This window comes from Topomyia yanbarensis, chromosome 1, assembly GCF_030247195.1.
Source record: "Topomyia yanbarensis strain Yona2022 chromosome 1, ASM3024719v1, whole genome shotgun sequence".
NCBI classification, from domain to species: Eukaryota; Metazoa; Arthropoda; class Insecta; order Diptera; family Culicidae; genus Topomyia; species Topomyia yanbarensis.
The window spans coordinates 20,262,759-20,279,112 of NC_080670.1; the positions used below are offsets into that span (position 1 = coordinate 20,262,759).

Genomic DNA, 16,354 nt, shown 5'->3' on the forward strand with positions numbered 1-16,354 from the left:
CGTTAAAATGTAAAAAAGAAAATGTGACTGACATAGTCGAAATAAAAAAGGAGAAAACATATCTCTTTTCTTCATTTTAAACTGCACAAACACTTTGTATATAAAATATAATTTCCAAAATCAATTCGGCACTCAAGCGGTACCAGTCCACTCAAGTTAGTTTGTGAACAGTCGATAACAATCGATGCGCTTGGTAATCTCTTCTAATACCTTCAAAGATAGTTTATCATTGGAGCCGTCTAAACATGCTGCATTGTTACCTACCACAATTTGAATGTGTATTAATTTAATGCACAGAACGTTCTTTGTTCATTGCTGTCAAAAAACAAATTTCGAAATTATACAATATACAAAAACAAAGTTACGACATTGTTGGCCTGGGAGATTGCTATTGCTCCGCTTGTTTGGCTTGGTGCAAATGCTGTCTGATCTCGACCCACAACTGCCGCAATGGATACGTGTGAAAGGAAGTGTGCAATTTTCAAATTGAAAACTGCATACTACCCCGTTGGCGAAAATGCGCTTCACAGCAGCGTAGCAGTCGACTGGTGGTGTGCGGTACGGTACTACTGTAACTATCTACCACTGCACTAATGGCTGATGCCGCGGTGACGGTGAATGCGCAGCATGGCAGGTCCGTCTGCTGTAATGCATATTGCCACGACATTGATTGCGGCTTTAGTGTTCAAATCATTGAGAAAAAAAGCGGAATGGTTAGCCTGTTGACTTTGTTGCTTTTAATGGAATGAATGTTTGAACAAATGGCATCCTTTTGAAATGTCCGTAACGGTTGCATTTTGTTGACAATTTAAATTCATTTAAATACCAGATGCTTTGAAAGTTGGCAACGAAAACTTACTTGTAATCGATGGGATGACGTCTAGCAACGCACACTAATTACTTTGTAGACACCAATCACAAACAAGCACATGTACCAGAATAAAAAAGAAACAGGCGCCAACAACAACAACCACAAGAACGGCGGCTAGTGACCTCGAACTAATAACCCGTGAATAATTGCCTTCATCTACCGAGGCAGCAATTCCGTAATTTTAATTCGAACAAAAAGAAAAACAGCGCGACTATTCGACAGAGCAATCGAACGAGGTTCCGAACGAACACTGAAAATAGTGCTAAGGTATTGCATTTGAGTAGGTAAGTGTATGATCAACACACCGAAAGCGGGATCAGCCGTAATTATGAAACTACGAGCGCATCATCAGTTCTGCTGCTAACGAATGAGATTTTGAATTTGTTAAAGTGCATCCCATTGCATCCAACCTATATAGCAACTGAGTTGAACCATCTGTGAGGTAGATGAGTTGCATGAATGGCGAAACGTTAATTTTCAGATGGTGGTAATTAAAGAATATTTGAGGTTGTATTGAACGTGCATTGCATTGATTTATGTTGTTTTCTAGTCGCTAATTGAGCATGATACTGAACTACACCCAAAACGCGAAGAGTAAGTTTGTACAATTGCTTTTCGATAAGATTCTACTATCTTTTGGATAGCACGGTGCTACAGTGATTTTGTACTTTTCAAACAGGTTGTAGATCTCAACAGATGCAACACAAAATAATGCACGAAAAAAAAAAAAATTTCGTGTCAGTTCGTTTATTTGATGGACAAGGTTTGAATATTCCACGTCCTCGTTGATACTGTTTCGGTTACGCACAGTTCGAGCCGCACTCCAAAGAGCTATTTCTCTCATTAAACCGTCGACGATCTGGTGCTAATAGCTGCGTTTCTTTAATTTTCATCAGACTCTTCATTCGCGTTTCTAACACGGCGAGTTATCGATAGCTAGCTGGTAACCCGTCATTCTAGAAAGCCTCATACGCAGTGGACTTCTCCGCGTACAGTTCTGAGCACCATTTGTCGTTGGGAGACTAGTACTGCTTGAGTCTGAACTTAATTCGCGCTGCCGAGTATTAAGGTAGCCAAAAGCCTGTACTCTTTCTTGAGTTCTTGAGTGGATTCGATTTGATAAGCGACTACTTCAATACCTGGTGTCGAAGGAAGATTTCGGTTGAAAGAAAATCACTTTTTATCCCTAAAAATACTCCTCCATAGGGGTTTTCTCGGTCCAGACGAATTATATTAAAGTCGTGGAAATTTAGATTCAATTTGGAAATAATTCAAGTTTCATATAAGGTGCATATGCATTACTGTTTAATAAAATGTTAAAGCAATCGACTTTCTGGAGGATACTTCTGCAATTCCACTGTAGAACAGTGATCGAATCGGTGACCTTATTCTATGACATAGTCATCGAAGGACTCGATCGCAATATTTGCACTTTAGGGAGATCGCAATATTTGCACTTTAGACTTTTAAGAGGTTCAGTAATATTGAAAACTATGAAAATGAAGTCCACGATGTCAGAAAATTTCATTAGTCATTCATTATTGGACTGAGTGTATGTTTGAAAAACGGGGCACTACTTGTTAGAATTCAAATTTCAAAGTCCGGGAGCAGATTGATTCGGTTTAAGGTAGCACTTTCGTTGGATTTATTAATGCTGTTGTTCACTGTCAGAGCAGGACATTTTGGATTTTGGAACCCTTACAAGGCAGTGTATGGGAGGCAAGGTTTCTCCTTTTCCTAGACTCTTCCGAGTGAACAAAAGATGTCCCCTCTTGTGGATCGTTAGAGCCTTACTGAATCAGGAAGCATGCCCTCGCCGTAAATGCACTTTTCAGTTTCTCTGCCGCAAGAGTCACTCTCATGCACTCCCTCGCATTTGCCGCAACCTTTCTTTTTGCCACAATAGGGTAGCTGTAAAGCCCAACTGCTTGGAATTGCGGCAGTCCATTACCCCCGGCATAAACAGGAGAGCCTTATTCAGGAGTCGACAGGAAGCGAACACCCGAAGCGAGTAGTCCCATTCTCCGCTGTTTCGAATACTATTGCTTGCATTTCAAGGGTTCTTAAAGCAGCCAACACGAAATTTTAATATATCTTCGCAATTTAGACCCGGCTGGGCAACGACCCCATCGACCTCCACTGCCTTTGCAGGTACGTATAATCTTAATGGTTTCGTAAAACGCTGACTGCTAGCAATCTGGTTTGTCCAGTCGAGGTCCATTCTCTTCGGTTGGTAAATGACTGGGCAATGCGTAATATAGACCCGGTGGTTCGCCACAGTGGTTCTTAGCCTCTTGTCCACTAACTCCTATCCCTACCTCCGCGCGGTGCCAGCTGAGGTACGAATAACCATAGGAAAGATCGGGTAACCAACCCCGGTGGGACCAGGGTCGTATGCTGACAGGGAAGGGGGGCTCCTCTTTTCGGAGGGTGAGTCGAACCGAGCGTCTGATTCCCATGTTAGGGGCGGCTCAAAACAGCGTATGTTCTCCATGTTAGGGGCGGCTGATGTATCGTCCTTATGTCAACGTGGGACTCTAAACAGAGCTGACACGATGGTCCTTCGGCAAGACAGGGGGTTGGAGAAGGCCTAACAAGCCGCCCTGGAAAACTATCCGACACGAACAATGCAGAATAAAATACGAATCGGAACAATCGGCAAAGACCTACCCGACGAAATAAGGACTACGATTGGAAACTCGGAACATGGCACTGCAGGTCACTCTGCTTTCCAACTTTCGACAGGTAAATCTACGACGAACTCTAACCACGCAACTTTGAAGTCGTAGCACTGCAGGAACTTTGATTGAAAATCGGGCGGCTACTTTCTACCGGGCACCACCAACGAGCTGGGAACCGGCTTTGTAGTGCTGGGTAGGATGCATCAAAGCATGATTGGATGGACTCAGATCAACGCAAGGATGTGTAAGTTGAGGATCAAAGGCCTTTTCTTCAACTGCAGCATCATCAACGTACACTGACCACACGATGGGAGACCTGACGACGAGAACGTAGCGTTCTATGCGAAACTGGAGGGGATGTACGACGCCTGTTCTCAACGAGACGTGAAAATCGTCATCGGTGTTATGAACGCTCAGGTAGGACGGGAAGTAATGTTTAAACCGGTAATCGGGCCAAACAGCTTGCACACCGTATCGAATGACAACGGCCAACGATGCGTGAACTTCGCAGCCTCCCGTGGCGTGGTAGTCCGAAGTACCTTCTTCCCCCGCAAAGATATCCACAAGGAGATCACCCAATCAGCGCACCGAAAACCAAATCGATCACGTTCTAATCGACGGGCGATTCTTCTCTGATATCACCAACGTTCGTACCTACCGCAGTGCGAATATAGATTCGGACCATTACCTAGTTTCAGTATGCATGCGCTCAAAACTCTCTATGGTGTTCAACACTCGTCGTAGTCGGACGCCAAGGCCCAACATCGCGCAACTTCGGGACACCGGGGTTGCCTAAGACTACGTACAGCGGCTGGAAGCAGCACTACCCACGGAAGAACAGCTGGGCGCAGCTACTCTTGAAAATGGCTCGAGGGAGATCCGTTCCGCCATAGGAAGCACTGTTATAGCGGCACTAGGTACAGCGATTCCGAATCGTGGAAACGACTGGTTCGATGACGAATGTAAGCAATTAATAGAGGAGAAGAATGCAGCACGGGCGTGGATGCTGCAGCACGGAACGAGACAGAATGCGGAGCGATACAAACAAGCACGTAACAGGCAAACCTCGGTCCTCCGGAGAAAGAAGCGTTTACAGGAGTAACGGTACCGCGACACACGGAAGTTCTACGAGAAGCTGAACAGCTCACGCAAAGGCTACGTTCCGCAAGCCGATATGTGCAGGGCCTTAGACGGCAACCTTCTTACGAACGAGTGTGAGGTGATTGAGAGATGGAAGCAGTACTACGACGAGCATCACAACGGTGAAGCAGCAGAGGACGAAGGCGGTATGGCAACGGATCTTGGAGCACGCGCAGAAGACGATAGGCTGCCGGCCCCTGATCTCTAAGAAGCCAAGGAGGACATCGGTCGGCTGAAAAACAACAAATGTAGATCAACTACCCAGCGAGCTATTAAAATACTGTTGTGAAACACTGGCTAGAGCGTTGCACTGGGTAATCGCCAAAATTTGGGAGGAGGAGATTCTTCCGGAAGAGTGGATGGAGGATGTCGTTTGCCCAATCTACAAAAAGGGTGACAAGTTGGATTGCTGCAACTACCGCGCGATCACACTACTTAGCACCGCCTACAAGGTCCTCTCCCAAATTATTTGCTGCCGATTGTCACCATTTGCAAGGGAGTTCGAGGGGCACTATCAAGCGCACTATGCACGAGTACGGTTTCCCGGATAATCTAAAACGATTAGTCAAAGCGACGATGGATCGGGTGATGTGCGTTGTTCGAGTATCAGGGACACTCTCGAGTCCCTTTGAATCTCGAAGAGGGTTACGGCAAGGTGATGGTCTGTCGTGCCTGCTGTTCAACGTTGCGTTAGAGGGTATAATAAGGAGAGCGTGGATAGACACAAGTGGAACGATCTGCAGGAAGTTCGTCCAGCTTCTTGGCTTCGCCGACGACATTGACATAATGGCATGGAACTTTGAGACAATATAGGGTACGTACATCAGACTGAAGACTGAAGCCAACAGGATTGGACTTGCCATCAACGTTTCGAAGACCAAATACATGAGAAGGAAGAGGTTCTAGAGACGACAAAGTGAACCTCCCATTTCGAGTTCGGATTGACGGTGACGAAATCGATATGGTCGACGAATTCGTGTGTTTGGGATTACTGGTAACCGCCGACAATGATACCAGCAGAGAAATTCAGAGACGGATCTTGGCGGGAAATCGTGTCTACTTTGGACTCTGGAGGATGCTCCGATCGAACAAAATTGGCCGCCGCACGAAGTTGATTATCTACAAGACGCTGATTAGACCGGTGGTCCTCTAAGGCCACCATACCTGGACTATGCTCGTGGAGGACCAACGCGCTCTTGGACTTTTCGAACGAAAGGTGTTGCGTACCATCTATGGTGGCTTGCAGTTGGAAGACGGAAAGTTTTTTTTTACAATGGAGAAGACCTTTACGTCCTAGCCCAGTACACGTGCTATTGGTAGGGTCCAAGCTACCGCACGGGGTGCACTGGGGGCGTGTCGGGCTCGAATGGTGACGCTGCCATTAATACCGACTAAACCACATTGGGCTCCGCCATCGTTCCTCCCAGGAACTACCTCTCGGTATTACTTCTGGGGGGATGGCTGTACTTAATGTACTCATTGACTCTCACTCACGCGTTCATACGTCCTGTATGAGGCTTACTTGGGTGTTCTCTCTATCGCACCTTGATTCACTCTCAAACACTCCCACATGAGGCTGACTTGTGTGCTCACCTTACTCATTCCTTGCTAGGCTTACTTTTGTGCTCGCTCCACCCATACCATGTGAGGCTGACTTGGGTGCTCACCCTTAACATGCCGTGTGAGACTGATTTGGATGCTCACCCTTTCACCTGGTTCACTCTCGGTCGTGCCACTCTATTGTACCTCTATCACTCCCCCTGGCATCCCATGTGGGACATTTTTCTTAGGCCCCACTTCTGACATACCATGCGAGGCTGACTTGTGTGTTCACCTTTTTCATTCTTTGCTAGGCTTACTTTTGTGCTAGCCTCTACCATACCATGTGAGGCTGACTTTTGTGCTCACCCTTAACATGCCGTGTGAGACTGACTTGGATGCTCACCCTTTCACTCCTCTGCCACGCCATGAGGCATCGATAGCTAAGCCCCAACATAATACGCTACGACCCTCCCGTCTTGGCATGAGGCAGTCCACTTATACGCCTATACACTCACTCTTCTGTCTTGCTTCGGGGTGGCTGGGTTTACCCCTTACGCGGTTGCCAGTCGCTGCGCCAAACCTGCCTCGGCATAAACAGACCATTCACTCCCTTTTTTGCGCTTGGCCTTTTTCGCTCCAGCTAACCAATCACTAGTTAGCCGTGCCCGTCGTCTGTTGCTCGGTTCGCCAGATTACCTGTAGCCTACAGGCAATCTAGATGGTAGCAGCCGAGACTGCGTTCCACTTCTCCACCGATTGACACATCCGCTGAATAAGGGTATCAGGGGTTGTGTCCCAGCCACAGACGTCAAGCATTGCTCTTCTTTCGACGTCGAACCGATGACATACGAACAGTATGTGTTCGGCAGATTCGTCTACACCTGGGCAGTCCGGGCAGACTGGGACCTCGTGCCCGAACCTGTGGAGGTACTGTCGGAAACAGCCATGGCCTGACAGGAATTGTGTAAGGTGGAAGTGAAATTCCCCATGGGGTCTTCCCACCCAGCTCGATATGCTAGGTATCAGCCGGTGGGTCCACCTACCTTTCGAGGAGTTGTCCCACTCACGCTGCCATCTGGCAACCGAGGTCACCCTGGTGCGCTCGCGGGCTCCTCTATTTCCACGTAGCTCGAAGCACTCCTCATCTTCCCGAATGACCAGCCCGACTGGCATCATGCTCGCTATCACGCAGGATGCATCGTGTGATACCGTGCGGTAGGCAGATATCACTCTGAGGCACATCACGCGGTAGGTGCTCTCCAGTTTCTGTAGGTAACTGGTTACCCTCAGTGCTCTTGACCATGACGGGCCGCCGTACCTGAGGATAGATACGGCAACGCCTGCCAGTAACCTACGTCTACTGGCGCACACCTTTGAGCTGTTGGACATCATTCTCGATAGAGCCGCAACAGCAGTCGACGCTCTCTTGCATGTATAGTCGACATGGCTGCCGAAGGTCAGCTTGTCGTCTATAATGACTCCGAGAGACTTCAGACTTCGCTGTGAAGTGATCGCGACTTCTCCCACATGGATAACTGCATGTTGTGCCGACTTGCGGTTGTTGACGATAACTACCTTCGTCTTATGATGAGCGAGCTCCAGGCTGCTCGCGCTCATCCATTCCTCCACCCTGTTGATCGCGTGTTCTGCGGTTAGTTCTACCTCAGGAATTGACTCCCCGTAGACCTCCAAGGTTACGTCGTCAGCAAAGCTGACGATCTTGACCCCAGGAGGGAACTTCAGTCTCAGAACCCCGTCATACATGAGGTTCCATAGCACCGGGCCTAGGATCGAGCCCTGTGGGACTCCGGCGGTAATCGGAACCCTTTTCTGACCGGCATCGGTCTCGTATAGCAGTACGCGGTTCTGGAAGTAACTTTCCAGGATCCGGTACAGACCCACCGGTAGGCTAAGCCGGTGTAACGAGAGCGCGATGGCATCCCAGCTTGCGTTGTTGAATGCGTTCTTCACGTCAAGTGTCACTAACGCACAGTATCGAATGCCTCGCCTTTTCCGTTGGATCGCTATCTCGGTAGTATTTTTGACAGCAACAAGAAGACGGGGCGCACAGCGAGCACGGTGGATCGACCAGATAGAGGACTTACCTGCTTACCAGAACTTTATAAAGAATACTTTGTTCGTTTAAAAATTTTAAATATTTCAAAAAAAATAGGACTCACTAAAAATCCAACTTGTTTCATAGGACTGTTTAGCGAATAACGTAATCGACATTTGGCACAAAGCCATAGCAAACCCGACACTAACTGAGGGCATCGCTGTTTCGCCAAAGTAGTGCACATGTGTCTGTCTGGTGCCGTTGGCAGTGTCTCGGTCAAGTGCACCTCGAATCGAATTTGTCTCGTAAATCTTCAAGGAAACGCTCGTTTAAACAAGTTCTGGTGGTTTACCCTCTACCTACGGCAATCGTTTCATGCCCAGTGAACCATACCGGAACCTACGTAATTCGACAGACCCCCTCGTTTGATAGTTTTTAAGCACATCTCTTCTACGCCTTACGTTCTCATTCAACGGTTTAATGGCCGACCGACCGCATGCAATGCACACAGAAAAAAGAACTCACCACCCACTCTGTATAATGAGAAAAAAACAAATCCTCATCATCCTTCCCATTGATTGGAAAAAAGTATGCTGAACACGCACGTCCATAATCATACTTTTTCTCTGTTTACCTTACCTTTGATGAATAATGTTTCGAATAAATACCTATCCAAACGCAAAGACCCCTGCGATGAGAGCGGCAACGCACTTCGTTCTGTTTATATAGATACCTATCTATCCGGGCCCTGCGGAACGCAACTCCGACCGATGCAAAAAATTACCTCCCTCTCCAACCTCGAACTCCGCAGTCCGGACCGAGCCCGTACAGCAGAGCAGTGTAGTAATGCATCAACCAAGCGATAGCCAATAAAGCCGCCACGGACAGACTGCGATCTGAATGGGGCACTTTTACTGCTTTTTCACAAATTTGTATTTTCCCCGTTTACCTCAAACTCCTCATCCTCCAACCTCCTCCTCGGCAAACACCGACACCCGGACGGGATCCTCCGTTTGAATGGGAAATTCTCCACCCGGCTTGGCTTGGTCGGTGAGTGCGACCGTCGAAACCACCGCCAGAACCACCGCAGCAACAACGTACCGTCTAGATAGAGGAAATTACTTTTGCTTTTATGTTTAATTTTTGTACTTCCTCTCTTTCTGTGTTTATTTTATTATCATCATCGCATCGCAAGCGTGGTGAATTACTTCGCTTTTCTTCCCTTCCGTCCGTGATATTGGGCTCTAGCTAGGGTTGTTGTTGTTGTTTTTGTTGATAAAGTTGACTTGCTAGCAGAAATATGTTCGGCTAACCTATAAGCAAGGGCAGCGATAAGTTTTCTTTCCTTGGATGTTAAGTGTTATCAGAACAACACAGCGGTAGAGTATTGACTTACAGTTTGAAGGACGTTACATGTGACATCAGAATAAAAAATTTATATTTCTTATATCCACAGCATATACCTCGCATTTAAAGCTGGACAGATTTTATTTAATCTACCGCTATACTTCTTTAAATAGACTAAAGTGACAATGAGAGTCTCTTTGTCTACTTTCGCGTCTGTTAATAACTCGGTCGCTTTTGTTCGCTTGATAATAGAGCCCCGTTTATAATCGAAAGAGATACTGCTGACCAGGATCCGCCAAGCAACAAGAATAACAATAAAATTAACCCAGAGATTCAACAAATCCCAAACCGTTGCGTTGCGTTGCTTGTTTGACTTGGCCCCGGACGTGGTTCCTTGAACGTGCTAAAAATGCGCTATTCGCCAGTACCATCAAATGCGTCATGACGATGGTGATCATTACCATAGTCGAAAAAAAACCCACTCTTGTTTGACGAACGTGATTCACGAGGCGAACACGCGCTCCTCTCTAATCAGCAGCGAGTAAATAATCTCAAAGTAACGGCAGAGAGGAACCTAGCAGCAGCAGCAGCAGCCAGCTGATGTGCGCTTGCTTATTGAACAACAATACCTTATTCAACATCAGTTTGTAGCGATAAGTACTTGTGCACATATGACACATTGTGAAAAGAAACTACCATAGGACTTTCCATTGTCGTTTGTTGCCGAGCCAGCCCCCGGTCGGGGTGTAGAATCGCATCGAGTACATATCCGTGGACCGTGATTCTGCACGGGCGCGCCAGCACACCACCACGAGTCGACATATGTCATGGTAAGTTGTCTTCCCAGCCGTCATTCGTCGGTTCGTTCGTGATCTCGTGATATTTGCAGTTTCTAGTGGCATCAGAGCGAAACAATGGTATGCCAAGTGGGACGGGGTGGCAAACGCGAAGCAAGGAAACATGTTGGCTTTTCGAGAAATCTTCCTATCAGGGATGTGAGTTTCTGACTTTAAGTGTCAGGTTCACCTTGACTGTTATCTCGATAGCCAAAATTGTTTTTTTTTTCGTTTCGATGACAACAAGCTTTCTTAGTGTCCCATTCTTTAGATTCGGGATCGTTCGAAAACAACATTTTCAACGTGTGAAGCCAGCAAAGATCTTCGCGTGCGGGAGGAAACAGCCACCGTGGTCTTCTTATTTGTTGCGAATCAGAGAGATTTCATTCGTCGAACAGATTTTTCCTCGGGGCAGCCCAACAAGTTGAACATTCATCCAAGCGTTTTAATTGTGGTTTTAATAAAACATTACAATATGTCGATGTTTGTTTCGTCTTTTCATTTTCAATTCGCAGTATTAGGAATTTTAATTTAATATACAATGTTCCCACAAAGAGAAGCTGTTAACTTGTGTAAAAAGAAATCTGTACACCCAAAACAGACCCTGTAAGATTCGCTTACATTAATGCAATAAATACGAGCGAAAATTGCAAGCGTTCTGGTAATGTGAGAAAATTGCAAGAAGCTTTCTTACATGTAATGCAAGAAACAGAAAAAACGAATTTTGCCTATGTATTAGCGATGTATGTGTATTGGTGACGCATGTGTTAGAAAAAAAAGTCAGCTGGCATTGAAAAACGAGCCCCGCACGGGGAGGTCACTAACCAACACTTAATCCATCCAACCATGCTATCATATAATTGTGAGTGGATAACAGTCGTATATATAAACACTTAGATGATTTCACGATTAATGAAAAAAGTAAAGGACGCATCCAGATTTGAACTCACGTCCTTGCGCATCGTAGCACTGACTATATGTACTGTTCTAGCTCTCCACATATTCAGAGAGCGTTAAAACTCGTACAATCAGCACATGCGCAATTTGATGTTATCTCGTGTGTAATGAATAACACAAAACTGCGTTTTATGATGTTGGTGAGGAATGAATAAAAAGCAGACGGAAAATGAAAGCTTGCCTTGCGTTGCTATACCAACCGGCACAGGCACGTGAATGTGGTGGTAATCCTTTGACAGTGTGTTGAAGAAACGTATGGACGAATAGCGAGAGATGAAGTGATTTTATATGCTTGCAACAATTGAAAGCGGCATTAACTGCAAAATTGCAAGCGATACTAACATTATTTGCAAGTGATTGTCACTTGCAATTATTGCAAGAGATTTTTGTTTTGGGTGTACAAAGGTAATTGGGACATCACCACCAGCTGCGCTGCTGTCACCATTTCATTTAGTAGGTGAGTGTGACTCAATTTCTAAAAATGGCCGACATAGTTATGCCTCTCATTGCAATATTACGGCAATATCAAGAATCAGAATATATTGGCTTAAATGGCACGTTCCCCGTATGTAGTCGGGGATTTGTGCCTTGCCGTGTGTTTTCATCATTTTCTGAGCGAAAGGAAAGGACTAGGAGGTGTGGGGAAGTAGAATTGGAAGGGTGGGAAAAATAACAGCACAAAAACAAAAATAAACAACAGGTAAGGTAAACTCACAAGTAGTTCAACTCGCCTGCGAGTAAGCCTAAAGCTCTTTACCACATTGGATAAGAAACTTTAGTGTGTCTCTGAATTTCAGTCGTCCAAACATGGTTTCGTCTATATAAGGGCGGCCGAAAACTTGAAATCGCAATTGCGCTACCGCTGGACAGTTGCATATCAGATAATATGAGGTTCCGTAGTCGGATTCACAAAGATCACATGAAAAAGACTCAGCGCGCTGAATAGTTGCCATGTAATAATTGAGTTTTCAGTGGCCGTTAAAGCCTTGGTCAGCGTGCCGCAGTGGAGTTTCGAAAAATGTAGAAGATTTTTTGAAATCACTGGGCACGGTTGTTCTAGAAACGCCTTTGTTTGGTGACACGTTTGTAGATTTCTCCAAAAATGGCGGTGCTCGGACGAAGCCCAGGACCGTATTTTTCCCTTATCCAACTTGTAGAAATTGGCAGCGCGGGCTCAGGACCAACGAAGTCAATCGCTGAACCTGCCCTGGTCCATTCAATTCCAGTAAAACCGGAATATCCAGGCACCCAGACAAGGTAGATAGTGTTGACGCGAAGGGCTAAGGGACTAGCAGTCTGACTATCGAAGCAGAAGTTTATAACTCTGTCGGACAAACTCAGTTGAACGGCCGATTGTACCCCGCACATAATCGCATAGATTTCTGCTTGCAATACAGTACAGTATCTACCTAGTGAATGAGATTGTTCCAACACCAGCACGTCCTTCCATCAGAGAACCATCAGTGTAACAGACTACTTGCGTTTGTTGTCTTTCCAATTAGCCAGACAACCACTCCTCTCGAGAGGGAATCTTCACATGGAATGTGCTGTAAGGAAAACTATATGTAAGTGTAATATCGCTGGGAGCAAGAATATCTTCACCCCAAGTAACCATTTGTGACCAAAATTGTGTATGACTGGTAGCAAGATCAACATGGTTACTGTTCCAAAGCCCAGTAACCGGCAGTCTGTATGCACATGATAGTGCTTCTTGTGTGAGGTATATGTGTAATGGTTTGATATTTAGAAGTGCCTCAAGAGCACCAGTCAACGCCATGAGCGCCATTCTTTGCAGATGGTTTAGCTTTGACTGGACTGTCATCACCTCTCCCCTCTGCCACCACACAAGGCATCCGTATGACAGTATTGGACGTACAATTTTTGTGTAAATTCAATAGATGTATTTAGGTTTGAGACCCCAGGTCTTTCGAAAAGTTCGTCTGCACTGCCCGAAGACCATGCACGCTTTCTTGACTCTGAACTCAATGTGAGCAGACCTATTCAGTTTGGAATCCAATATAACTCCAACGTATTTGACATGATCTGCACACAGTAGCTCAGAATCAAAGAACTGCAAGGGACGAACCCCGGTTGTTGTTCGCATATTCGTGAAAAGAACCATTGAAGTTTTGCTTGGGTTAACTGATAATTTGTCGACACCACTGTTCGACAGCTCTGAATGCCTGTTGCATTAAGTCAAAGATTGGTCCGATGCAACATCCAGTAATTAGAATTTGGTAATCGTTAGCAAATCCGTAGGTTGGAAATTCAAGCTCATTGAGTTTCTTCAACAAGTCGCCGGCTACCAAGCTCCATAACAAAGGTGACAGAACACTGCCCTGAGGACAACTGCAAATACTCAACTTCCGTATCTCAGCCTGTCGCAGTGATGAGCAAAGTATGCGGTTACAAAGCATTGCGTTTATCCAACCCGAGATACATGCAGGTATCCTACGACCGCGCGTCACTTCCAGAATAGACTGGAAGGACACATTGTCAAAAGCACCCTTAATATCTAGGAATTCACCCAAGCTAGATTGCTTGAGCGAGAAGGCTTTCTAAACGTTTTAAACAACATCGTGAAGCAGAGTGATCGTGGATTTCCCACACTGATGATCGATTATCCCTTCCAAAGCTTTCAGAACAAAAGAACTTAAGCTGATAGGCCTAAAACTCTTGGCTTCTTCATAACTTGAGCGCCCCCCCTTTGGGAAAAAATCTAACAGTTATTTCTCGCCATGCTTTCGGGATGTAACCGGTAGCAAGACTGGAAAGCATAATCTTATTCAAGACAGGTTTAGAAATATCAAATCCCTTTTACAGTAGCACGGGAAGTATTCCATCTTTTCCGGTGATTTGTAAGGAGCAAAGCTGTCAACTGCCCACTTGACCCATTCAGTGGAAACCAAAGTGCGTGCTAACGCCCACGAGTCGAATCACCAGAATGTGAGCTGTGAACATTGCTCAGCTCCGGAAACCTGGAAAGTGTGGGTCGAAGAGACGATTAAGAACATATTTTTCGTCCGTCACATAAACACCATCTCTGGTTTTTAAGGAGTTCATCTGAAAATCATCCGATTTGGAGAGAATTTTATTTAACCTGCTAGCCTCGTTTAGTCAAGAGACATTAGTGCATAGGTTTTGCCAGCCAGCCCGCTCTGCAGATCCAAGACATTTCTTATATGCACTACGAGCTGACCTGAAAGCCCTGGAATCATCACGCTGACGCCGATTCCACGGAGTTCCCCTAGTCGTTTTAACAGTACGAAGTGGACAAGCTTCTTCGTACGATGCTACTATGAATGAGTTTGTCGTATCCACGACGGCATCTAAGTCGTCTAGTTGACTAATTATTGGAAAATATCCATGAAATTTAGTCGCCAAGTTTTCCAAAAAGAGGTCCCAGTTTGTAGATTTAGGATTACGATATGTTACCACATTGAAGGTGACATCAAAATGATCGAAAAATATATATTTATGATCGGATAGAGACGGTTCAATTTCATTTGGAACTTGCCAATTTCCCAACTCATGCAAAATTCTATCAGAGCAAAGTGTTACGTCTAACACCTCCTCCCTCCCAGACCTCGCGAAAATTGGTCGGTTACCCACATTCAGAATATGGAGATTTGTACTACTTACGTACTCCATCAGTTCAGAGCCTTTCAGATTGATGTCTGAGCTGCCCCAAATGATATGATGAGCGTTCGCATCACTGCCGATAATGAGTGGAAGCCCATTTCTGCTACAATATGATACAACGCTTTTGAAATAATCAGAAGGAGATGACTCGTTATGCGGTAGATATGCTGAACAATATATATATTTTTTGTTTACGTTTACGACAGTCGGTGTAACTGTGACAACACAGATATCGCGATTATTTGCAAGAATGCAAGCATGAGGCATTTCACGTGGGTTAGATAGAATAGAAGTTTCCTTTATAGAAATACGGTTCTTAGGCCAATGCTATGGAAGCTTTACCTTCCTGCATGAGTCGAGATGATCCAGAAAAAGATTTCGGAGGGGGTCCGAAATTTCGAGTTTTGAAATGTTCATTGTACAATACGTAATATGTAACACCCTCATCCAATTAAAATCAATTTTGGTGGTCGAATCTGGTTTGGAATGGTTTTGAATTTGGAATGAATTTAAAATAGAAACTATTTTAAAATTTCTCAAGAAGTTAAAAAATTTCGGATCCCCAGGACCCTGCCCCTGGATCCGTCACTGCTCAATTGACAGCTAAACGCATAGAGATTTCAAAATGGCCGACATAGTTATGCCTCTCGTTGCAATATTACGGCAATAGCTCAATTGAATAAAGCGACAGGCCACTTAATGTCCTTCAGGTGTGTAACGAAATAGTAACTTCAATAATCGATAAAAAAGGAAGAGAATTTTTTTTCCACCATAATATTTTAAGCATCGCTAGATCTTAAATATGCATGTCACCATAAAATGTACACTAGACTGCCTAGAAAAATGATTAATTTTTGAAAACTCAATCGGCCCACCCCTGAGTCGATTCCCAGTCCCACCCGGAGTACTTGCATCAAATTTGAAGCAAATCGGACAAGTCCAACTACCGGACCAACGTGCCTGAAGTTTGTATGGGATTTTTCAACAATTTACATGGAGAAAACTCACTAGTTCGTATTTTCGTAGCTAGGTGGCACTGTATGCATCGTATTATCACTGTAAGTAAAATTAAGAAAGATAATTTAATTGTCTACAGCTATGTCGAAGACTGCTAGTAAATCCGGTTTTGTTAAAAGAAGTTATTAAACTTTTAACGAAGTGATGTCTGAGTCAGTTTTGCATGGGGCCTAGCAGTACATGGTTGTGTATCAGTACTCGAGTCCCGCGAACTATACATTATTGTGAAGTAAGGGTTAGATTTAGCTGAACAGTATGCTTACAA

General features: G+C 45.1%; 1 protein-coding gene across 1 annotated transcript in view; it reads right to left on the reverse strand.

The window, feature by feature from the left end:
* Window positions 1-1,214, reverse strand: part of LOC131677056 (mpv17-like protein) — a 314,479-nt gene extending 313,265 nt beyond the window's left edge. Inside the window, exon 1 of the mRNA XM_058956590.1 lies at window positions 860-1,214. The gene's annotated coding sequence lies outside the window, so the exon portion shown is untranslated. The remainder of the gene's footprint in view (window positions 1-859) is intronic.
* Between the last annotated feature and the right edge of the window lie 15,140 nt (window positions 1,215-16,354).